The 26,318-nt window shown below is 39.4% G+C and overlaps 2 protein-coding genes across 9 annotated transcripts in view; both read right to left on the minus strand.

The window, feature by feature from the left end:
- Window positions 1-25,800, minus strand: part of KANSL1 (KAT8 regulatory NSL complex subunit 1) — a 171,742-nt gene extending 145,942 nt beyond the window's left edge. For all 3 annotated transcript variants that reach the window (XM_089901371.1, XM_089901373.1, XM_022589041.3), the window contains exon 1: window positions 25,687-25,800. The gene's annotated coding sequence lies outside the window, so the exon portion shown is untranslated. The remainder of the gene's footprint in view (window positions 1-25,686) is intronic.
- CDC27 (cell division cycle 27) overlaps window positions 1,871-26,318 on the minus strand; it is a 104,456-nt gene continuing 80,008 nt past the window's right edge. For all 6 annotated transcript variants that reach the window (XM_022589062.3, XM_022589060.3, XM_089901375.1 and 3 more), the window contains one exon: window positions 1,871-25,825. The gene's annotated coding sequence lies outside the window, so the exon portion shown is untranslated. The remainder of the gene's footprint in view (window positions 25,826-26,318) is intronic.

Raw genomic sequence — 26,318 nt, forward strand, 5'->3', positions numbered from 1 at the left:
GGGCAAGGCAGGCTGGCGCGACAGAGCAAGAGGACGTGAGCGAGGGAACTGTTTGTACTGGGTAGTAAATAGGCTAATGCCGTCGGTACCACATTATTCCAGGGCTAAACGTGCGCTGAATCAAGTGGGGAGCTCTCTGACCAGTGAACCGCTTCCTGCCGCCCTTTGTCCTAGCAGCCTGCCTCCGTACACTGCAGCACGCCTGGGCACTAGCCCCAGCGCCACGATCTGCAACCGCCAGGGTTAAAAAAAAAAAAAAAAAAAGCGCACGTCCTCATTGCGCAGGCGCGGGCCAGGGCCCGCGGCGGGCCAGCCCGGGAAGGGACAGCCGGGAGCGAGAGGGGAAGAGATGGCCCACCAGCGCCAGGCCCGCTGGGAACTGTAGTTTTCGTTAAGAAGCACGCGTCTGGTTTTGGGTGTCACGGCTTGGCGGATCCACCAAAGCAGGCAAATGGCATTACACAATGAGTATTTATGCTTCCTGTCTCCACCAAAAGGAAGTTCACTGCTATGCTAAAAGTTTAACAAAGAACTCCACAGAGAAACCCAAATCTCCCGACAAAAAGCAAACTTCCACTTTCCTACCGGAGTTGGTTTAAAGTGGTGGCACTTTATCATTTCTCATGACCAGTTTGTCAGTACAGTATTTTATTCCTTTCCCAAAATAGGGCCTTAAAATAATGGAAGTTTTTCTAGGTTAAAAAAATTCAGCAATATAATGCGAAGTGTCACATTTACACAAATTATAATCCACTATCCTCTAAAACGAAAGAAAAGGTTGCCAAAAGATGAATTCAGTGCTTAGAGGTTTAAAAAAGGAACTCTGGTATTCATCAAAATATTACTTTAAATTACAGAACAACAACAAAAATGTTTCCAACAATTAAATCATCAAATGCAGCAGATGAGAAAGGTATGTATGCTCTACTACCAAAAAGGAAGATGAGAAACGCTCAATACTTTTTTGTGGCTTACCAAAACCAATATCCGGTGGTATGCGTCACTTCTGTTAGGCCAAAAAACAGCCCAACAGCTTGTCCTCCCACAAATTTTAACTCACTAGCTCCTACAGCATCTACACCTATATTTCCATTTGTACCCTTAAAATCACACTCAATCATAGTCATGGTTCTCAAATATCAAAAGAATGTCACAGGGTCAAATTACACAAGAATAAAAAAAAAATATGTATACATATTTGTATACACATCCAAAAGAGATCCTAGTCTTGGCTTTTTAAATTATAATCCTGGGGGGGGGGTTAGTTGATTGAAAAATGTATACACACATCTCCATATAAATAGTTATTCCACAAAATATAGCAGAAAGTGTTGAACACAATTCTAAAACCAACAGATGGCGAACTAGAGCCCTAATGTGAGGATTCTGAAATCCAAATGAGCAGAATGAAAATACCAAATAAGGCATAGCCCTTTGCAGTGTATACTTAAATATTATGTTCAAAGACACTCACCACAAAATAATTAATTTTACTACTGCTTCGATTCTTAAAACTCAAGTGTCAGATTTAATTAGGCCCCCAAATAACCAAGGTTATAAAATACATTCTTTTCAAATGATTAAGAAAGGTGGAAATGCTCATTTTTAAACATGCATTTTGGGTAAAAGTAAATCCCCACTTTCCCCTTTTCTCATTGCTTAGCCCAAGAGTAGGGAGTTCACAGTGTTTATGGCACTTAAATCAATTTCTTTTACATTGTTATCTCGAATCAGATGTCTTTCTGCTCAGACACCAATTTTTCCAAGTAAGGACACTCAAAGGTGAGCGCTACTACAGACACAAAAATCTTAGACAAATACATTTTCTTAAAATCTCCCCCCAAAACACAGTGGATGTCAAGGCTGATTACACACACACACACACACACACACACACACACACACACACGGGCTTCCCTGGTGGCGCAGTGGGAAGATCCCACATGCCGCTGAGCAACAAAGCCCGTGTGCCACAACTCCTGAGCCTGCACTCTAGAGCCCGCGTGCCACGACTGCTGAAGCTCGCATGCCACAACTACTGAAGCCCGTGCGCCTAGAGCCCATGCTCCGCAACAAGAGAAGCCACCGCAATGAGAAGCCCGCGCACTGCAACTGAGAGTAGGCCCCACTCGCCACAACTAGAGAAAGCCCACACACAGCAACAAAGACCCAATGAAGCCTAAATAAATAAATAAATTTATTTTTTTAAAAAAACGCATACTACTCATTTTCCAAATCATTCTTGGAATAGTCACTGTGATTGACTGTCCTCCGATATCCACTCTATCCTAGTAGATTAGTTTCAGCCCATTCTCTTTGCCAATGATTGGTTGGGAATGGGCATGAAATGTAATCCTGGCCAACGTGACACGAGTGGAAGCCCACTGGAAGGCCTCCAAGAGAGAAAAGATTCTTCAGTCCTAAAGATGAGATGAGGAAGAAACAGTCCCTTTTCAGGTAATGCTGAACATGACACTTCACACTGCTACAGTCACCTTACAGCAAGCCTGAAGATGCCACCAACATCAAAAAGGGCAGAATGGAGAACTAGCAAGTACCTTGGTCCTTGGTGACAGCATTAAATGATTATATCAAACAATCCTGACATCTGCAAGACTTCTGGACTTCCAGCTACATGAGACCAAGGTAACAACAAACACTTCTTTATTGTTTAAGCCAATTTGAATTAGGTTTCCTATACCTGAAGTCAAAAACATACTGATTATTTTCTCATATTTTAGAGTATTTGTATACTCTAAAATACTTTATGGATAATTTATATTGTCATATTTTATATAACCTATAGACCAGTCCTTTCCTCATATACACAACTCTGTACCCATTCATGTCTTTATCTATGTGTTCTTTCTGCCCTGAAAAAGAGGACCATCCCTCCTCACCACCAATCCTTGTTCATTCCTCTCCCCCAATCCACCTCTAATTTATTTTTCCTTCAAGAAAACAGTAATAAGAGAATTCCCTGGCAGTCCAGTGGTTAGTACTTGGCACTTTCACTGCCATGGGCCCGGGTTCAACCCCTGGTTGGGGAACTAAGATTCTGCAAGCCGGATAAATAATAGAATAGGAACGAAAGAAAAAGAAAACAGTAATAATAACAATAATGTGGATAATTGGTACTGTATTACCCTGCTCTTGGTTAAATGCTCTCTGCAATTCCTCTGAGGTTGTTTTCATATACCAATCTTGCCTCCTAAAGCCAGCCTCAAAGCTCTTAAAAGCAGGAACTATGATTATTCCAACTTTTCTGATTTATTACCCTGATCTATATGATAAACACACTCCAAAAAGGCACTCTTTAACTTCTTCACCATATATCGTCTAACAACCCAGAAATTCCTAAGCAGAATATTCTAACACAAATTCAGTATTTCATATGTCCGAACCAATCTCAAAAGGACAAGGGATTATTCTATGTTGTACTTAAAAAAAAAAAAAAAAAAGCAATTATTAAAGTAACTCAGGAGAGAAAGTCCTAAAGCCTAAACCATTTAGTTTCAAAAGGACAGGGACCCAGTTTTTGTTATTTGCCATTGCATCCCAGGGACCTAGTCCAGATATCACAGAAATGAACACATCAATCTATATAAGACAATATTAAAATTATATCATGGAAGAAACATTTTTAAACTGAAATTGGTGCATGCTCTCATGTTAATATTCAGCCAGCTAAATGTGAAGTAGAAAGCCAGGATAAACTGAACCAAAATTGGGAAATTTAAATAAAAGAATTTTGGATATTAGAAGGAATATGGAAGGCCATCTAATATAAACCTCCAGATTTTATTATCAGGAAAATGAAGCCAGGGCTTCCCTGGTGGCGCAGTGGTTGAGCATCTGCCTGCCAATGCAGGGGACACGGGTTTGAGCCCTGGTCTGGGAGGATCCCACATGCCGCGGAGCAACTGGGCCCGTGAGCCACAACTGCTGAGCCTGCGCGTCTGGAGCCTGTGCTCCGCAAAGAGAGGGGCCGCGATGGTGAGAGGCCCGCGCACCACGATGAAGAGTGGCCCCTGCTTGCCACAGCTAGAGAAAGCCCTCGCACAGAAACGAAGACCCAACACAGCAAAAATAAATTAATTAATTAATAAAAGTGAAGGCATTCCATTTGTTAAAAAAAAAAAAAAAATGAAGCCAAGAGAAAATAGTTAGGAGACTGGCCAAAGCCAAAGCTGGAACACATGCTGGAATCCAGGTGTCAGTCTCCAATTCTCACTTTCCCCACTGTATCACCTGCCTTCCAGAGTTAGAGCCTCCCAACAGAAACATGCTACTCACCTGGAGAGTAAGAAGTGCAAACATGACAAAGGTATTAAACCTGAACAATACTACCAATTCAGTTTCACCAGTATCAAGATTTGGCCAAAGGTAAGTAAGAGAAAATTCTCACATTGATTACAATAAAGCACCTCACATTGTTTACAATAAAGCACAAAGATCAAGATTTTTTTCACTAAATGGAGGTCTCAACTAATTCACAATATCATATATTCTTATGTATTCAGTCCAATAGCGACAAACTTGCAGTAAGATTAAACAACTTAAGGCATTTGAAAAACTTTTCAATGACAAAGTATGATAAGAATGCATGGTATTCCTTAGTTTCAATCCCACCCAAAAACAAGATAATTTTCTTCCTCATACTAAAGATATATAGGCTCTGGAATTTAGAGAAAGGTACTATCTTACCATCTCACCATAGAAGTGATCCAATAACTCATTGAGAAGAAAAACTAATCTTTAGGCAGACTCATGATTTAACCGTGTCAGTACTGAGAACAGTAACTAAAGTTACAGATTAACCCTGAAAGCACTCCTCAATCTAGAAATAATTTATTGGGGGATATTTAAGAAGACAGTACTAAAATTCAACTGAATACAACTGTATCACTTAAAGAAACAAGTCAGGTTCTCCCAGGCCATCAGCTATGTTAAGACTTAACATCCAAGATTGATGGTTTTCTCCTCTGCAGTCCCAGATTTCAAAGTAGGTACACAAGCACTGACTTCTAATACACGCAGTTTAACCAGAACTTTACATGAATATTTTAATAAAGTTTCTCAAGGAGTTAAATTAAACAAACATACAAAAAACTACTGATTAAATAAACTGATTATTTAGGTGGGTTTTAATAAATTCTAATGCTTTGAACTTTAGTATAGAACGTTTTAAAATTCTCCAATAATTAGAATTAACCGAAAAAGTTAATTGACCAAACATAACAGGAGTATTTTAATATACTGATTTTGCAGATAAGGCAATGTCAGATGAAAGGATCTGCATAAGACCTAAACACTGTATCAGATAATAAATGTCAGAACATGCCCCAAATTTACCAAGAAACTGCCTGGCTTCTTTTCCAAATGATACATAAATGTAAACATGGAGAACTTCAAGGCAGCTGTGAGCACACAAGTTGTGGAGGGCCTGATAGTCAGAAGGGGAAAAAATGTTCACAGAGAAAAGGAGGCAACAAGTGCACAAGGCAAAAGGCATTTTAAAAAAAATTTTTAAGGGAGTTGCTGAGTCCAAAGTTAAGATGCAACTTCTAAAATCTTGCTCTGATGGCATAGTGAACCTAGGGATTATGGAGATAGCACATCACACCTGTTCCCTCCAATAGAGAGGCACACCATTCTTGTAAAGGACATTGCTTTTTAAATCCACTGATTCCTGGATTCCTGAACTGGGTTCTCATGTAGTGTGCAGCATACAGCTATGGACTAGGAAGTAACTGAAGCCACTCAATAGACAGGAGACATCTTGCTGGAGTGTCGATTTAATCAAAGATTATAGTAAAATCAGATACACTTTGTTAAACACAAATATATTACAGAACAACATGCAAAATTCTCATTTTTTCAAGATAGAGAAGGAGTCTTCAGAGAAATGCTCTTTTTGTGACAAGCTGCTTTGGACAACCCCAGATCTCGACAGTACTTTAGGAGAAGCAATTGTAGATAAATATGCATGCCCAAAAACCCTGAACGTGTAGTCCCTTTATACAGATGATGAAACCTGAAAACACCTGATGTAAAAACTGTTGTGGGTACAATATTATAAATGAGACCATAAGCTACTGAGAGAACATGACTGGAATTCAGGAAATGCTAAAGCCCCTGTCTTATCTCTGTCACTCATTTACTACGAAATCATATATAATTTTCTTAACAGCAATCTTTTTTCATTTCTGAATTAGACTGAAAAAAATAATAGAACATAATATTCAGTATTTTCAGCCATATTCCAAATTCTCACAATCAAATTTAGAAACAAATTTATCTAACAAAATTGTCTCAAATGATCTGGCTCTAGCTTCAACTAATAGAACAACAGCAACAACAAATAGCCTGATGAAACTATATCTTTTATGGTATAAAGAAGAAAAAAATCCTTCTGTGTAGAGGAGGAGAAAACCTACTCACACGTCCTAGAATTTCTATGATGGCAATGTCAAAATGTGATCTTGCTGTTAACATTTAGGCTAGGGCATTGAATTTTTATAACATGACAACAGTAATATTTGTATTCCTGCCTTGAATGACTTTCTTTGATTTTTCAATAAAACTAGATATCCCCTTAAAGCCCTATCATTAATTCCCAATCATTCATAAACATTTACTGAGTGTCTACTGGATGCTAAACACTATAGTACCCCTGGAAAAAAATGCTAACTCACCATCATAAACTACGTGGTAGCCAAAAAAAAAAAAAAAATCCTTTCTATTCACTGATATTTTAAACAGTAATTCAAAGCCAAGAAGTAGTAAGAGAACAATCAGCAAAATTTTAGTGCTTCATGCTTCCAATTCAACTCTCTTCTGGCCCTTTTGGGAAGCTTTTGTAGACCACCCTAAGAATGCTAAAATTAGGTGTTATTTATGGCATAACTAGAATGAGGTAACAAAACAAGTACCTCAAAAATAAAACTAAGAGAAGAGGTTAAGGGAACCAAGTAGGAGACAAGGATCTCAAGTGCCAGACTTGGTACCTCTACCCTGAATGCCTCAAGATAGGGAAAAGGTCAAGAAAAGGAAAATTTGTGACCTAGTCCAATTGTATTTAATTCTACATCTTTCTTTCTTTTTTTTTTTAATTTTATTTATTTATTTATTTTGGCTGCATTGTGTCTTCGTTGCTGCACACAGGCTTTCTCTAGTTGTGGCGAGCGGGAGCTACTCTTTGTTGCAGTGCACAGGCTTCTCATTGAGGTGGCTTCTCTTGTTGCAGAGCACGGGCTCTAGAAAGTGTGGGCTTCAGCAGCTGTGGCACATGGGCCCAGTAGTTGTGGCACACGGGCTTAGTTGCTCCGCGGCATGTGGGATCTTCCCGGACCAGGGCTCGAACCCATGTCCCCTGCATTGGCAGGCAGATTCTTAACCACTGCGCCACCAGGGAAGCCGTACATCTTTCTTTCATTCTCAAATATTTGCTCTTGCCCCGTGGGAAGGCTTCTAGATTTCTTGTGATTGCCACAAATTTAATAACTCATAATTTCTTAAACATTAGTTGTATTAACTATTATCTTCATTCAGTAATTAGGCAATTAGAATTTAATATTGCTAAATGAATGTCCAAAATTAAACCAAAATTATTTCAAGATGAAGTGAGAATACATCTCAACTCATTTGATAAAGCTGTTATTACTCAGACACCAAAACCAGACAAAGACAGCACAAGAAAACTACTGACCAGTATCGTTTATGGATATAGATGTAAAAAATCCTCAACAAAACACCAGCAAGTGAATCCATCAACATAAGAAGGATTGTACACCTTTGCTAAGTGTGATTAATTCAAGGAATTCAAGGTTGGTTTAATATCTGAAAGTCAATTAATGTAATACATCACATTAATAAGGAATAAAAACCACATGATCGGGCTCCCCTGGTGGCGCAGTGGTTGAGAGTTCGCCTGCCGATGCAGGGGACAAGGGTTTGTGTCCCAGTCCGGGAAGATCCCACATGCCACAGAGCGGCTGGGTCCGTGAGCCATGGCCACTGAGCCTGCGCATCCGGAGCCTATGCTCCGCAACGGGAGAGACCACAACAGTGAGAGGCCCACATACCGCGCAAAAAAAACCCAAAAAATAACAAAACACATGATCATCTCAATTGATACAAAAAAAGCATTTGACAAAATCCAATACCCTTTCATGATAAAAACACACAGGAATTGAAGGAAACTTTCTTAACCTGAGAAAAGGCATCTATGAAAAACCCACAGCTAACATCATACTTAATGGAGAAAGACTGAATACTTTCTCCTTAAAACCAGGAACAAAACAAGGATGTCTGCTCTCAACACTCCTATTCAGCATTGTACTTGAGGGCTTCCCTGGTGGCACAGTGGTTAAGAATCTGCCTGTCAATGCAGGAGACACGGGTTTGAGCCCTGGTCCGGGAAGATCCCACATGCTACAAAGGAACTAAGCCCATGCTCCACAACTACTGAGCCTGTGCTGTAGAGGCTGCAAGCCACAACTACTGAGCCCGTGTGTGCCACAACTATGGAAGCCCGTGCGCCTAGAGCCCATGCTCTGCAGCAAGAGAAGCCACTGCAATGAGAAGCCCACACACTGCAACAAAGAGTAGCCCCCACTCTCTGCAACTAGAGAAAAGCCCACTGAAGACCCAATGCAGCCAAACATAAATGAATAAATAAAATTTTTAAAGAAATACTGTACTAGAGATTCTAGCCAGGACAATTAGGCAAAAAAAAAAAAAAAAAAAGAAATTAAAAGCTTTCAGGTTACAAAGGAACAAGTAAAACTACTACAATTTGTACATGACATAATCCTGTATATAAAAAATCCTAAGGAACCCACAAATAAACTATTAGAGCTAATAAACATATCCATCAATGTTACAGAATTCAAGATCACTATACAAATAAATACCAATTGTATTTTGATACAATAGCAACAAACAATCTGAAATGAAATTAAGAAAACTCCATTTATAATAGCATCAAAAAGAATAAAATACTTAGAAATAAATTTAACAAAGAAAATATAAACCTTATGATTTGAAAACTGCAGAAATTGTCACAAGAAGTTAAAGAAGTCCTAATTAAGTGGAAAGGCATCCCATGTTCATGGATCAGAAGATGTAACTTTGTTAAGATGGCAATACTTCCTAAATTGATCTACATATTAATTCAATTCCAGAATATCCAAAACAATCTTGAAAAGGAAGAGCAAAGTTGAAGGACTCACACTTCCTGATTTCAAAACTTAATTCAAGGCTATAGAAATCAAAACAGTGTGGTACTGGCATAAGGATAGACATATAAATCAATGGAATATAGTTTAAGAGTCCAGAAACAAACACTCACATTCACAGTCAATTGACTTTTGACAAGGGCGCCAAGACAATTCAATGGGAGGCAAGTGAGGTAGGAGTGGGGTTGGATAGTCTTTTCAGCAAAAGGTCCTGGGGCAACTGGATATTCACATGCAGTAGAATAAAGTTGGACCCCTATCTCACACCATACACAAAAATTAACTCAAAATGTATCATAGACTTAAATATAACAGTTAAAACCATAAAATTCCTAGAAGAAAACAAGAATAAATCTTCATTATCTTGGGTTACACAATGGTTTTTAGACATGGTACCAAAAGCACAAATGACAAGAAAAAATAAGTAGACTGAACTTCGTCAAAATTATAAAATTTTGTGCATTAAAGGACCCCATCAAGGGACTTTCCTGGTGGCGCAGTGGTTAAGAATCCCCCTGCTAATGCAGGGTACACAGGTTCAAGCCCTGGTCCAGGAAGATCCCACATGCCACAGAGCAGCTAAGCCCACAAGCCACAACTACTGAGCCTGCATGCCACAACTACTGAAGCCCACGAGCCTAGAGCCCCGTGCTCCACAACAAGAGAAGCCACCACGATGAGAAGTCTGTGCACCACAACAAAGAGTAGCCCCTGCTCGCCACAAGTAGAGAAAGCCCATGCACAGTAACAAAGACCCAACGCAACCGAAAATAAATAAATTAATGAATTTTAAAAAAAAAGGACCCCATCAAGAAAGTGAAAACAGCCCATGAAATGAGAGAAAATATTTAAAATTCATGTGTGACAAGGGACTTGTATCCAGAATATATAAAGAACTCTTAGGACTCAACAATAAAAAGACAATGGAGTTTAAAAATGGCAAATAATGTGACAGAAATAGACATTTCTCTGAAGACACACAAATGGCTAATAAGCATATGAAAAGAGCCCATCATCATTTGCTATCAGAAAAATGAATTCAAAACCGCAATGAAAAAGAAAAAACCACAATGAGATACCCCTTCACACCCACTAGCATGGCTATAATCAAAATGATAAACAATTACAAGTGTTGACAGGATGTGGAGAAACTGGAACCCTCACAATGGGGTATATCCATACAATGGAATATTACTCGGCCATAAAAGGAATGAAAAGCTGATATATGATACAACGCAGATGAACCTTGAAAACATGCTAAGTGAAAGAAGCTAGTCACAAAACAGCTCATACTGTATGATTCCATTTATATGAAATGTCCAGCAAGGACAAATCATAGAGACAGAAACTAGATTAGTGGCTGCCAGGGGCTAGGGGACAAAAGGAAATAGAGAGTGACTACTAATAGATATAGGGTTTCTTTTGGGGGTGTTGAAAATGTTCTAAAATTAGTTTGTGGTGATGGATGCACAACTCTGTGAATACACTAAAAAGAAATGGTATGTTTCAAACGGGTAAATTTTATGATATGTGAAATGAGTATCAGTAAAGCTGTAAAAAAAAAAGATGAAGCCAAAATAATACTTAATTTCTAAACTTCACTGTGCAAAAAAAATGTTAAACTACTTGTAAAAATATCAGAAGACAAGCCGTAATTCTGCAATTTATTTCCACTTGAGAGATTACCTCAGAGCACTAATATGCTTCCATGTTACACTTGCAACCTCATTGCCAGCAGTATATATAAGCAAAAGTTAGGTCCTCGTCAAACTCAAGTTATTCAACTTACTCAAGTAAATTATTCTAAATTACTTTATGTAAGAATGAAATGAGGAAGATACAACATGTCATAGATAAAATCAGTCATCTATAGGAATGATACAAACTAGGACATCAGTAAGCCAGTGAAGAGTTTAAAGAACACAAAATCCTATTCCTGGAAGAGTTATCTTCAGTGAGATAGGATTGGAATGTATTATTATTTTAAAAGCTTAAACAAAAGTAGCAATACTATACTCTGCCCAAAGAATATCATAACAGATGGTTGGCAAGGCTTCTGTAAAAGGGTAGTTCAAAGAGAAAAAACTTGGCTTTGTCATTCCCAGTTCTACCTGGAGTATAAAGAAAACTGCCCTGGTTCACAAATACAGGATCTGAGAGGAAAAGCATGTGCTGAACAGGAAAGAATATGCTGATCAGTCAACTCATTTCCGAGCCAGACTGATCATTTTATTTTTGCCCCTATAAATCAACAATTTATTTTTGTTTCATGGTCCAATCAATATAGATGTGATTAGCAGATGAAATATCCCCTAGCAATCAACAGATTGATGTGATTAATGCTAGACTGGCATTCAAGTTCTAGTTCTACCACCAAGCAGCGATGTGACTTAGGGCAAATGACTTCACTGCTCTCAGTTTCCTCATGTAGAAAACAAAACAGCCTGACTAACTTAAACCAAGGTTTCTTTTCAACTCTAAAGCTCAATGATTCAGAAACCTGAAAACTACAATAGTAACAATGATGTGTGGTTCAAGAATCTGTGTGTTCAACACTACAAAACTCCTTTGAAGGGAACTGATATAAAAATTTAAATAACACAATAAATGCTTTCTCAAAAAAAAAATAATTAGAACCTACTAAGACATACACATATAACAGAACTTGGTTCTAAATTATAATCAGAAACTGACATATGTGACTCACTAGTAATAGAGATAAGAAACACACTTAACCAATATTCTGTAAAGTCAGGAAAAACTAAAAATGTATTATATGGTTACCCAATTTTAGAAGGAAGATCTAGACTTTGGCTAGATAAAACTAAAGTTATGTTTAAAAGGCAAACGTGTAATACAAAGCATAGAGATGGACTTTAAAAATACTTGACTGTAAGAAAGCAAAAAAGTCAGATGCTCTAACAAAATGTTTAAATTTAAGTAGTGTGGGGGGAGCGGAGGAGAGTAGGGGCGGGGAGAGGAGAAGGAAAATAACTTTTCTCAAAATAGACAATAAAAATGAGGAAAAGCAATAAAATACCATAAATTATAGCAGATCAGGAGAACTAAGGCCTCTGTAGGCAAAACAACAATTAAAGCCTTGCAAGAGGGACTTCCCTGGTGGTCCAGTGGGTAAGACTCTGAGCTCCCAATGCAGGGGGCCCAGGTTTCAACCCCGGTCAGGGAACTAGATCCCGCATGCATGCTGCAACTACGAGTTTGCATGCTGCAACCAAAGAGTCCGTGCGCCACAACTAAAAGATCCCACAACTAAGACGCAGCGCAGCCTAAATAAAATAAATAAATAAATATTTTTAAAAATATAATAAATAAGGCTTCCCTGGTGGCGCAGTGGTGAGAATCTGCCTGCCAATGCAGGGGACACGGGTTCAAGCCCTGGTCTGGGAAGATGCCACATGCCGCGGAGCAACTGGGCCCGTAAGCCACAACTACTGAGCCTGCGCGTCTGGAGCCTGTGCTCCGCAACAAGAGAGGCCGAGATAGTGAGAGGCCCACGCACCACGATGAAGAGGGGCCCCCGCTTGCCACAACTAGAGAAAGCCCTCGCACAGAAACGAAGACCCAACACAGCCATAAATTAATTAATTAATTAATTAATTAATTTTATATATATATATATATGATAAATAAATAAACCTTGCAAGAAAATGCAAAGCCACAGAGAGGTGGTTTAAATATATAAAAAGCCAGATGTTGAATAAAGACTGGATGGAGCACTTGATAAACAGGGTATAAACAGTGATTAAGAGCAAGACAACTGACAGGCCTAACTGTAATTTGCTTCAATACTTACTGAAGAAGATATGAGGAAGAAATCTATTTCTACTTGAAAGCATATGAATCACTGACAGTGAATCAAATTCATCATTAAACAAACAAGATGCTTCCAAACTAATATATCAGATGCTAGGTAGTCATGAAGTCCCAAAGTACTCGCATTTTAGAAGAATTTATTTATAAAATTATAAAATTGCAAGGAAGAACCTACTGACAGTCATCTGAGAGAAGTGACCTCCAATAAGACATAAGAGGACGGAATCCAGATCTCTTTCCTTTATCAACAACATTTACCCAGCCCCTTGCTCAACTCCTGGCATATTTTGGCACTCAATAAATATTTGCTGAACAAAAATGAACAAAAACATGCCATCAATATAACTTCCATCTATTCAAGAGAAAGGCTCTGGCTGTGAGCTTCAAATCGGTCAAACTGGCAAGCCTCTACTAGAGGATGAGATCAGAAGACATATCAGCATAAATAACCTTCTGAGGAAAAGACAAACATGGCTTCTTAAAGAAGAAATCACACCACACCAGTCTACCCAAATTCTCTGAGGAGAAAGTATATAACTTATTTAGGCTTTTATAAAAGTCTTGATAAGAGTCTAAATAAAAGGTTATTTTTAAAAAGCCTGAGTGGCCACAGAGTTGAGACTCCTTCCCGTGGATGGGGTGTGGTTTATGAGGCTGACACACCGTGTACTGCGCAAAGGGGGCAGGTTTACACAGGACATGACGCATAGAAAACTATGGGTGGACGGACGCTGAGGTACTTCCCCGGGAAGTATAAGCAGACGACTGATCTTAGGCAATGTTTTAGAAATGCTATATTTAACATTTTCATAAATTATATGAAAGGTATACAGAGATTCCCCATCTTGCAGATGGAATGATGAGCTTCCTGACAGTGAAATATTGCACTAAGTTGGAAAAATAAGGGAACTGAGAGGTGGAAAAAAATTTTAAGTATATCAAATGAGAAACATTTGCAAAAACTAGGATGTATTTTCAGTTTGGAGAATACTCTGCAAGCATGAAAGGTATCTAAATACCTGCAGGGCTGTCCAGCCGAAGAGAAACTAGAGCCGCTCCAGGCAGTTCCCGTGTAGACAAAATTAGGCCCAAAGTGGAAACTGCAGAGGGACACATTTCAACTAACATAAGGTCAAGCTTTCTAAGCACCAGACCAGACCTAAATGAAAGGGTGATTCTTACTCTGAATTATCTCTAAGAGCCCGCTGAGATACAAGCGCCTAAAGTACTGCAGGCACGAAAACAGCAGGTATTAACAGCATGCAGCATGGAAAAATGAAAAGTAAAGCATTTACAGGAAAAAAAATCTAAGTTGTACCTAAAGGATGCATGCCTTCGAGTTAAAAAAGAAATTTTTGAATAATTACAGAATGTTACCTAAAGACAATGTGATTTTTGTATGCAAAGCGGGGAGGGATTGCAAATTCTACTGCCAACAAGGAAAAGACTGTAAACAGAACATATTTTCCTATCCTTCTAACAAATCATAATTTTAGCTATATCTGAAATGCAGTTATGATTGGTTACCGTAAATCCAGAAAGGCAAAGCAATGCTGACAAAGATCCAGAGAAGTATACGTAAATGGAACAACTAAGAGGCTGAAGGAGATGTCACTGGAGATTACATTTTAAAATCAATCATCTTCAACTGAGAAACATGAAAGCCAAGGGGCACTATGATCAAAATCAGAAAATGTATCAATATGGTAAATACTAATTTATTCACCAAATCTTGGTACAATACCTTAAGCTTTTAAACTTGAAAAGGTAGATCTTTTTTTCCACAAAAGATAAAAAGAAAGTTGTAGAATGTGTTATCACCAAGCAGTATTTAGGGTTAAGAATACTCAAGAAGTATACAAATTTATGTATATTAAGTCCATTCTGGGCTCCTACAGGATAGAAGTGACATCTGAGGTGAAGCCTTAAGTTTCTGAGGTTAACAGCTTATAAGATAATTGCCTGACATCAAAACATTCCTTGGTGCCAACTGAGACATGACAATTGGCTGACAGCCCCCTAACAGACTCAGTAAGGCTTGCTGGTATAGTTCTTTTTATTTTTATTATAATTTTTAAAATTTATTTATTTTTATTTTCCTTTATTTTTGGCTGCATTGGGTCTTTGTTGCTGCGCGCAGGTTTTCTCTAGTTGCGGGGAGCAGTGGTCTCTCTTGTTGCAGAGCACGGGCTCTAGGCTCGCGGGCTCAATAGTTGTGGCTCGCAGGCTCTAGAGCACTGGTCAGTAGTTATGGCGCATGGGCTTAGTTGCTCCGCGGCATATGGGATCCTCCTGGACCAGGGCTCGAACCCATGTCCCCTGCATTGGCAGGCGGATTCTTAACCACTGCGCCACCAGGGAAGCCCTATAGTTCTTTTTAGTCCTTTATTTATGTATGTACAGTTGACCCTTGAACAACACAGGTTTGAACTGGTCCACTTATACTCAGATTTTTTCCAATCAATACATACTACGCAATGCTCAATTGAATCCCTGGATGTGGAACTGCAGATACAAAGGGCCTACTGTAAAGTTATATGTGGATTTTCTACTGCACAGAGGTCAGCGCCCCTAATTCTTGCATTGTTCCATGTGTGTTTTATATATGTGTGTGTGTGTGTGTGTGTACCTTCTTTATCTTTTATATATTTAGAATCCTTATATATCTCTATATCCTGAATTTTTCATTTATCATATACTCAACATTCTAAGACATTAAAAGTTCTTTAAAAATAGTTTTATGGGCTTCCCTGGTGGCGCAGTGGTTAAGAGTCCGCCTGCCGATGCAGGGGACAAGGGTTTGTGCCCCGGTCCGGGAAGATCCCACATGCCGCGGAGCGGCTAGGCCCGTGAGCCATGGCCGCTGAGCCTGCGCGTCCGGAGCCCGTGCTCCACAACGGGAGAGGCCACAACAGTGAGAGGCCCACGTACAGCAAAAAAAAAAAAAAAAAAAAAGTTTTATGGCTGTATAATAATTCACCCTTAAATACTCCATAATTTACCCATTAATCTCACTGCTCATTCAAGTTTATTCCCAATTCTCACTTGTATAAATAATGCTACAATGAATATCTTTGTTCACAAATCTTTCTATATATCTCTATATTTTCCCCCTTAAGATAAATTCCTAGAAGTGGAATCACTTAGTTAAAAGACAGTTTAAGGTTTTTTGATATATGTTGCCAAAATACCTTCCAGAAAAATTGGGCCCAATGCACACTTCCACTAGCAGTTTTAGAGACTGCCCCCTCGCTACCTTTGACCATACAGTTCAATTGCCAATTTGATAGGTTAAAAAAAAGTAGTATATCATTTTAATCTGAATTCCTTTGATTACTTATCAGAATAAAAATGTTTCTTATATGCTTCTTGGTCATTTGTGTTTCTTCTTTGTGAACTCTGATCATGACCTTTGTCAGTAAGACATTTTTACTTTCTTTGGGCCTTGACAAACTGAAAACCAGCTAAGATGGAGTCACATATCAGTGACTTCGGCTCCCCCTGCTGGCCAAAAAATTACTACCATGGTCAAGACCTAGATTAAAGTACCACGTAGACTACACTTAAAAGCTTGCCATTTTCTGGGCTGTTGCTACGAACGCAATTTATACACGGTGATAAAAGATAAAACATTATGTGTCTAAACCCATATTTAACAGAGCTGTGATGGGAAAGGAGAAAGGGGACACCTGATCACTAATGTTTAATGATTAGTGTCACAAAAAATGTTTAAATTATAATCAGTTCACTGCCAAATTACTACCTGGATGGAACATTACAAGCATAAAATTCATTTCTCTATATTTTTATTACTGTTATTTTTTTTTATGGCCGCACCACGTGGGTACTTTCAGTATCTTAGTTCCCTGACCAGGGATTGAACCCAGGGCCACAGCAATGAAAGTGCCCAAGTCCTAACCACTGGACCACCAGGGAAGTCCCTATACTTTATTCCAACAATGTAAAAACATTCTAGTTGCCAGATGACCCTGGTTGTCAGCACACTGGTTCTCTTTTTTAAAAGCAAAAATAAGACAACAAAAACACCTATGCACCCTTCATCATTCAATGAACGTTTTAAAAACAAAACCCTCTTTGTAACCCTTATTCCAAAGCTACAAAGCTGCTCACACTAAACAGATTGGGTCCTATAGTTCCAAAGGGTAAGGCCAGGATTGGCGAATGGATGTAACTAACTCAGCTTTCCCACTGATACCCTCTTAAAGATGCACTTCACAGGTTGGGCAGTGCAGTGCTCAGACCATTCATTCATTCAACACACATTTACTACATGTCATCACTTTGCAAGCAGTGATGATGAAAGACAGGACACAGCCCCTACTCTAAAAGAACTTGGAGACTAGCTGCGTGGAGAAGCAAACCTGCAATCACTGTACAACAGAAGTGCTAGGGATGCACACACAAAGGCAAAGCCTGGGTACGTAGGAAGCTCTCCACGTTAGTTACTGCTGTTACTACACCTCACTGTTATTAAAGAACTAGGAAAAGTATGTTTCTAGAACAGGGCAGGAGGTCACTTTAAACAGTGGCAACTGCTTGTGTGAAGGCCCAGGGGCAAAGGAGCAACAAGGTGTACAGAAGGAACTACAAACAGCAGCTTAACGCTGCTGAGCGCAGACAGCTCAGGAAGGAGCAGAGGAAGTGATCTGGGCCAAGGGCCTGTGTGCTTGGCAAGTGTTTGAACTTCACCTCGAAAGCCAGGTAAGCCATGGGGAGGAAACATATGATCATATGAGGAGACCATTTAGCGCTGGGAAAAACACATTTGCAGATCATCAGTATATGGATGTGGGACTCATACAGCGTGAGACACAAACTTATCTAAGATGTTACTCAGGAACTACATAGGCTGGGAGGAGAGAAGGCCAAGGCAAGGCAAACACTGACTGAAAGAGAAAAAATGTCTGCAAAGAAAACTGAGAAAGAACAGCCAGAGATGACAGCGATGCCGGAAAGAGCCAGCACTCAGATCATCTGTACTGTACTGTGTGCCAGGCACTCATCTATATGCTTTTCATGTATTAATTCATTTCCTCCTCACGACAGTCCTGTAATGTTAAGTGCCATTATTTTTAATATTATTTTTCTCATTTTTCAGGTGAGGTAACTGAGGCACAGAGAGGCACACAGTAAGTGCAGAGCTGAAATCTGAATCTAGGAGACTCACTGCAGAGTCCATGTTCTGTATCACAACTCTACAGTGCCTTTCAGAAATGACGACAGGAAGCCAGGAGGGACCACTACCACCACAGCCGGGGAGAACGGTCCACGGCGTCAAAGACCACAAGGAGGCCTCAGAAGATAAGTGCAGAAAGGGATGACTCTGTAAGGGCAGGTACAGTGGAACACATAGGAAGAAGCTACACAAATACTTCATTGGCAAAGGGACCAGTGGTCGCAGTTCAAGGGTTTTGCGTTCATAAAGTGAGAGACTTGAGTGTGTTTATAAGCTGAGGGACAAGAGCCAACAGGGAATGGGAGGGTGAAAATGGGTTGGGAAAAGGTACAAATGACAGCCAGAGGTCCCTACATGGAGGAAGAAAACAGCTCAAGAGACCAGAGAGGTGGCCTAGTATAAGAAGAAACAAATACAGGGACAGTGTTGGGCCCAAGAAGAGTCCCTTCCCTGACAGGCTCTGTGCTCTATGACCGAAGAGGCAAAGTCACTGGGGGAAAGAGGTTTTCTTTGTAAGCAAGGCAGATGTTCCACTTCTGAAGAAGCCCCCACAGTCAGATGCTTTTAAAGGAACTTCCCTGGTGGCACAGTAGATAAGACTCTGCGCTCCCAATGTAGGGGGGGGCCCAGGTTCGATCCCTGGTCAGGGAACTAGATCCCACGTGCATGCCACAACTAAGGAGCCCGTGTGCCACAAACAAGGAGCTGGCAAGCCACAACTAAGGAACCCACAAGCCGCAACTAAGGAGCCCGCCTGCCGTACCTAAGGAGCCCGCCTGCAGCAGCTAAGACCCGGTGCAACCAAATAAATAAATAATTTTTTTAAGATGCTTTTAGAATTGTAACATTAATTTATATTCTTTATTTCATTCTTTTACTCCTGTTTTCACTCTTATCTAGCTGTCTCATTAAATTATGATCTAGGATGCAAACATTTCACAAGATGATTTCTAAGCAAGAAAAAAATCTAGCAAAAACTAAAATCACTAGACTGTTCAGAATAGAAAGATAATTTTTTTAAAAGATAATATTTTTCCATTTCTTCAAGTCAAGTACGTGAATATGCTCTGAGCTTCCAGAACTTACTATGGCTACTCCCACTGTCCTCTGGAGCAAACCAGACAACAATGCCCAGAGCTGCTCTCCCGCTCATGGCTTGACTTCTCTCCCCAACTCTGCCTCAGCCTGGTCAGCACTCTCTCTGGCCTAGTCAAATGGCCTCTCGGCCCACAGTCCAAACAGTTATCCAATATCATGAACTCCTTCACTTCAGGATAGGGAGACAGGAGAAGGAATTTGGGAACTAGCCTCTGATGACAACTAACAAAGCAATTTCATAACACATATTTATCTAAAGCAGTCCCAGACCACTGTAAAAATCGGATGAAAGCAATGGACCCTTCCTCTCCATAACATGCACACAGGCAAAACCACATCATTTTGCATCAGACTGTCAAAAAGCTGTCATCTTCACGTTATCTTATCCATAGAAAAGTCCCTCCAGCCATCGTTAAAGATCTATTTACTCTTCGTTGGCAAATAGTTTATATAAGCTTAGTTTGCTGATATCCTAACCTACCACAGAAAGAAGGCATTAAAATAGAGGGGAGAGTTTCTGGAGGCTGGAACAAGGCCAGTAACAGCCAGATACTAAGGTAGGAGATCAGGAAAGTAGATAATCACAGACTAAAGAAAATGAAGACTCGCCCGAGAGTATGCAATACGTGCACGCTACTCCATGAACACAGTTTACTTTACGGCCTCCAAAGGCACACTACACTTCAGCACAGTACAATAAGTGGTGGGCATAGTGTAGAGCTTCCGTAATTTTGAATCATTACTAAAAAATGAAATTTTGTTCAGAGCACTTTTTTTTTTTTTTAATTTGGCCGCGTGGCTTGTGGGATCTTAGTTCCCCACCCAGGGATCGAACCCAGGCCCTCTGCAGTGACAACGAGGAATCCTAACCACTGGACCACCAGGGAACTCCCCAGAGTGCTTTCTTAAAGAGGCAGAAAAGCATGTAATACCTTTTAGAAAAATTTTCACCTAAGTAAACTTTTGAAGTTGTAACACTAGTTTCAGGAGAGGAAACCATCAAACAAAGGTACATACAGGCCAGTTGAGAAAGGTAAGATTTTAAAACAAAACAGAAAGGTCAGCAGCAGCCAGATTATCAGGAGTCTATAAGCTCCATCAAAAAGGTTGAACTTTACCCTAAAGGCAAATAGGAGGGGAATGGAGGCAGAGGGCGGGCCAAATCAGTCAGGCCAGAGAAGGAACTTCCTCAAGGTCCTGCTATTTCTTGAATGACCCATACTGTCAATCCCCCAAAGAAGCTAAATGCTGGAGTATAACCATGCCGGCTTCTTCAAGTATGGCATCTAATTGAACATAAAACATCTCTTTATTCACACAGAGAAGGTGTTAATTCCACATTACTGAGTATCCTTAGCTCCCAAACCCCTCGAGAGAGATACCTGGGCTTAATTCTTACACAGTAAGGAAATCCCAAGGTTTCATCAATTTCCACAAAGGATGAGACATGGAGAACAGACTGTAATCTTGACCCTAATTTTTCAAATCAGAATTTTACTGATAGCTAAAAGAAAAAGAATATTACCACCTTCTAAAGTTTCAATTTTATATAAATCTAAAGCTTCAATAACAAAATCTATATATTAAAGACAAATGAGATAAACAAGGTCCTACTGTATAGCACAGGGAACGATAGTCAATATCTTGTAATAAACAATAATGCAAAAGCATCTGAAAAAGTGATTCAGGGGCTTCCCTGGTGGCGCAGTGGTTGGTAGTCCGCCTGCCGATGCAGGGGATGCGGGTTCGTGCCCCGGTCCGGGAGGATCCCACGTGCCGCGGAGCGGCTGGGCCCATGAGCCGTGGCCACTGGGCCTACGCGTCCGGAGCCTGTGCTCCACAATGGGAGAGGCCGCAACAGTGAGAGGCCCGCGTACCCCCAAAAAAAAAAAAAGAAAAAGAAAAGTGATTCAGTTATATATCACTTTGCTGTACACCAGAAACTAACACAACATTGTAAATCAACTATACTTCAATAAAAATTAATTAAAAAAATTAAAAAGACAAATGTATGAGACACCTAAAGAAATAATCTACTTCTTTAAATCATGTGACCAATTTGCACCAAAATTTTCATTTCCTATGTGTAGGTGTTGACGGTCTGCTACCCATGATGAGTGACATCAGTCTACAGGGCTGACGAGGCTAATGGATGTTGTCATGGGTTGAATTTTGTCCCCCACGAAGAAGATATTTTGTACTCCTAACCCCTAGTGCCTCAGAATGTGACCTTAGTTGGAGAAAGTCTTTACAGAGGTAATCAAGTTAAAATGAGCTCATTAGGATGGGACCTAATCCTGTATGACTGCTGTCCTTTTAAAAAGGAGAATTTTTGAACAAAAAAGACACATACACAGAGAGAACTCTGTGTACAGACTGGAGTTATGCTGCCACAAGCCAAGGACCTACCAGATGCTAGAGGAGAGACCTGGAAGAGATCCTGCCCCAGCACCTTCAGATGGAGCATGCCCCTGCCCTCAGACTTCTAGCCTCCAAAACTGAGAGACGATACATTTCTGTTGTTTAAGCCACTTAGTTTGTGGAACTTTGTTATGGCAGCCCTAGCAAACAGATGTCATGAAGAAAATTAGCAGCTTGTGTTTACCGAGCACACACCAAGTGTTATTCTAGGCATTTCGCATCAACAAACTCATTTAGTCCTTACAAAATCTACCCTAGGATCTAGGTACTACAATTATACACTTTCCACAGATGAGGACACCAAGCCTCTAAAAGGATGAGACACTTGCGCAACATCAGGCAGAGCCCCCCACTATGACCACTAGCTATAATAATTACTAAACATATAATTATGTTTAGTAATTATTTTAATAACAGTAGTAATTCACTAAGCCAAATTGCAGATATAATATACACAAAGATCCTCTGAAGTAAATGTTAATTTCATTTCCAGTACAAAGGAGGACCCTGAACCTCCGAGAGATTTTAAAATTTCTTAAAATTGCCCCACATCACATAACCAAGAATGTGATAGTGTATCTAATTGCCAACTGGAGGGAATAAACAATGAAAATCTTTTTTTTACTAACACTTTAAGAGCAAGTGAAAGTTTTTAATGCCTGACCTTGCAATTCAATACTAGAAATATAAACCTATAAATTTGAAATTCTTCAAGATCCCAGGAGAAAATGTGCCCTAGATTACAGTACCCTTTGTATATGCATCCCTTCAACCACTGTTCAAGAGCTATCTGCCCTCTCATTTGTGGCCCCTTGACATTTCTCTGACTTCCAGACACAGAAGAAGAAAAGATGTAAGGACTGAAAGTTTTTAAAAATTTTTTTATATTTTTTGATTTTGATACAAACATCGGAAAGTTTGAAAAAAATACAATACAGCGATAAGTCTCCTTCCCACTCTGTCCTCTACCTGCCCAGTTTCTAGACTTAACAGGTAACTGATGTCACCATTTTCTTGTTTATTCTTCTGAAGTGTTTTTTTATGCATACACAACAAGGCAAATTTTCTTTTCTCCCTTCTTTTTTTTCGAAAAACACAAAGGGTAACATATCATACACACTTTGCATCTTGCTTTTATCGCCTAACCATTTATCTTTGAGATCTTTCCATATCCTATTGAATCATATTTTAATTATGTCCTTTTGTTTGTCAAGAATACTTTTTACTTGCTTTCATCATAGTTCAGTCTAGCACACAAGGCACTAGCACACAGGCAACCAGCAGTCCCTGAGAGCTACCTGAGACAACTGATGGTGGCACCATATCACACACCAAAGACCTTGTATCTCTTCTCTCCATCTCATCTTCACTTTGATCTTTTCTCCAACTCGCCCAATTCTCCTCCTCCTCCTCCCTGTTCTTCCCCCATCTCACACATACCCTAACCCCGACAACTGTACATAAAAACACCAAACATCACTGATAATGCTTAGTCATGGCTAGCAATAAAAAAGCTGCAGACCCCTGATATAGAGAAAGGGGTAAATAACTCCATGGGAACTAATTAACAAGAGTGCCTTAGGGACTTCCCTGCTGGTCCAGTGGATAAGACTCCTCACTCCCAACGCAGGGGGCCCAGGTTCGATCCCTGGTCGGGGAACTAGATCCTGCATGCATGCCGCAACTAAGAGTCCGAGGGCCGCAACTAGGACCCGGCGCAACCGAAATAAATAACTTTTTCTTTTTTTCTTTTTTTTAAAAAGAGTGCCTTAAATTGAGGAGTTTTTGTTTGGAGTTATTTTTCCTTTGTTATTTATGTTTCTTTTTGTACTTTGATTCTTGAAAAGGGTGAGTATTGGCACTATTTTCTATAAGCCTGGGAAAAGAAATAAGCACATACTGAGGTCTAACGTTTAAGTAATGCCTTATAGAGCTAGAGTTCATTCTGAAATAAGATAATCAGAAACGAAGTGTAAGAACTATAGAAAATAAATATTTTGTCTCCAAAGTATACATTTTAATTAGCCTAACTTTTTTTATTTAAAAATAAGCAGTTGCAATCTGAAAACACATCTCAGAAACATTTTAAAGGTATTCACAAATGAAAAAGAGAAAAAGGTTCCCTCTCTCTTATTTTCCATCCTGCAAATTCAATGCTATCCTTTTCCCATCCCCCCCAAAAAAGTGCCTTTTTCCCCTGCCCAGATCAAACACTACAGTTTTTAAGGTTTTTTTTTAAGTCATAAAAGGAGGAGGAAAATGTTAGCAAATAAAAAATTTGTTTAGACTCAGAAGAGGTCTTCCATTGATCAAAGGGTGAAATTAAGGCAGTCACATAACTAAATTCTTAAGTAGTTAACAGGTGGTAACACACAGTATGGAGTACTGACTTCACTCTGTATTCCTGTCATTCCAGAGGGCTTTGGTGCAACTTCAAGGGTTAGTGTAGAACTTGCCCAGGTTCAGAGATTTAGAGGTAAAATGTCATATATAGATATATAGATATCTATATCTATATAGATATATAGATCTTAAAAAGCAGCCCTCTATGTATCTAATCCATTAGTTAAAACTGTAAAATGAAAATCTAATATATTGATCCCCAGTTCCTTGGGTTTCTACGGAACTAGAACCTGTGGATATCCCCTTGCCTGCTTCCTAAAGAGAACAAATGCCGCCAGGTCGTGGCACTAAACACTCAGTACCAAAGAGAAATATTCTTGTACAAGGTCCTCCAGTTCCTACAGGTTCAGGACTTCTGGCTGGGTTTCCCTCCAACTCTACAGGGAGACTGGCTAGAAAAACTGTGTTTCTCTGGCTTCCTTTATACTAATATAAGCACTCCTCATCCAACAATAGCAGCTGGAACATAAATGAAGATGAGAACTCAGTCTACATTTACCTAAAGATTTCCCACAATCCAAATATTTAGTTTACACAGACTGCATTAATATCTGATTTATTCACTGCATTAATTTGGAATTCCACAGGACAGATTACCAGACAACAATCTTAACTGCACTAGTGTTTAGCTCTGAAGGAAGCAACCTGTGCCACCCCAGGAAGCTGGTGGGGGGCTTCCATCACTCCTTATCCTTCCCCATCCTTCCTCCCATTTTCCTCCCTACGTGTATCTGAAGCTTTGTCCTCTGCTTAGTCCTAATGGAGACATATATGTACAAGAACTTGAAGTAGCCAAGAGACTGGAGAGCCACCACATCACTGAGAGCTTTTTCATGTAAAGATCATCTGCCCACACTGCCCCCAAAGAGGCACATCTTGTGAGAGGAAACATGGCACAGAGTGCTACCTGTTGAGAAAAATGGTGTCAATTCGCATGCAAACGACCAGGGAATAGCAGGAGAACTCTCCAACAGAGATATACACATAAACTAACAGGTCCTAGAATGTTCTAACATACTAAATGAAGTTTCAGAGTAAATAAATGGCTAGTGACACATGTTTTGTAACACATGAATCAGCTACAGATTTGCAAGAGTGGGACACACCCCAGCACCTATGACACTAAAGTACCTGTTTGAAAGTGGACCTGGCTGTCTGAAATACCAATCCATCCTACTGAGATTGGAACAGAATTTTACAACTATGTGGGTTGTCATAATTTAAAGTTAAAAAATAAACACATCATTTTCATGGAAATTAATTTGAGAACTTCATTAATATTTTAACACCAATAACTAAGAACAGTAGCAACACAAAGTAAGAAGTAACTAATCAGTCCTAGGAAGCAAACACAACAGTTTTTTTGAGGGGAAAGGAATGTCGGGTAAGAGGGTTGAAGAACTGCAAATTCAAGAACTAGAAAATCCTCAATGGTAAAGAAAAAGAAATAATATGAGGCCTTTAATTAAAAAAAAACAAAACACATCTTACCTTAAGAAGCATCCAAATAGCATTCATAGTGTCAGGAATAGTTCAGACAATACTCAGAAATGAGCAGGAAGGTAGTCTTAGTAATCCCCCAGTCACCAAGTACAAGCAGGTAAGAAAATCTTTTGTTTCAAGAAGGTATCTGAAAGAGAGGACTTTCATTTAGACTAAAAATAAGAATAAGCAAATTAAAATGAATAAACAAATAGTTTAAGCTATCTGGACAGAGATTTGAAGTACTGTTTGCCTCACCATCTTAAAAAGATGTAGAAAATACCATCCCCTTTGGAAAAGGACAAATGTGTGTGGTATAGGTATCTCCATATGTATGTAGAAATATATTTTTCCATAAAATTGGATTAAATGTATAACACATATTTTAGGTAATATAAAATTGCTTATCAAATAATTAGAAAGCCAAAACCATTTTTCCCAGATAGAAAAATGATTATCCAGGGTACTTCATAAACACTATTAAAAAATGATTTGTTAACTGATCACCTAAAAAAGCCCCTTGCCACGTTTAGTTTTATTTAATAAATTAAAACCTCTCTGATCATTTCGATTGTCCTAAATTTTCTTGAGTTTAAGTTGCAGAGCCCATTCTACATGAAAAGTAAAATCCATTCTTGACT

Source organism: Delphinapterus leucas, chromosome 19, assembly GCF_059928025.1.
Source record: "Delphinapterus leucas isolate spDelLeu-1000000601 "Yukka" chromosome 19, BTC_Dleu_Yukka2, whole genome shotgun sequence".
Taxonomy (NCBI): Eukaryota; Metazoa; Chordata; class Mammalia; order Artiodactyla; family Monodontidae; genus Delphinapterus; species Delphinapterus leucas.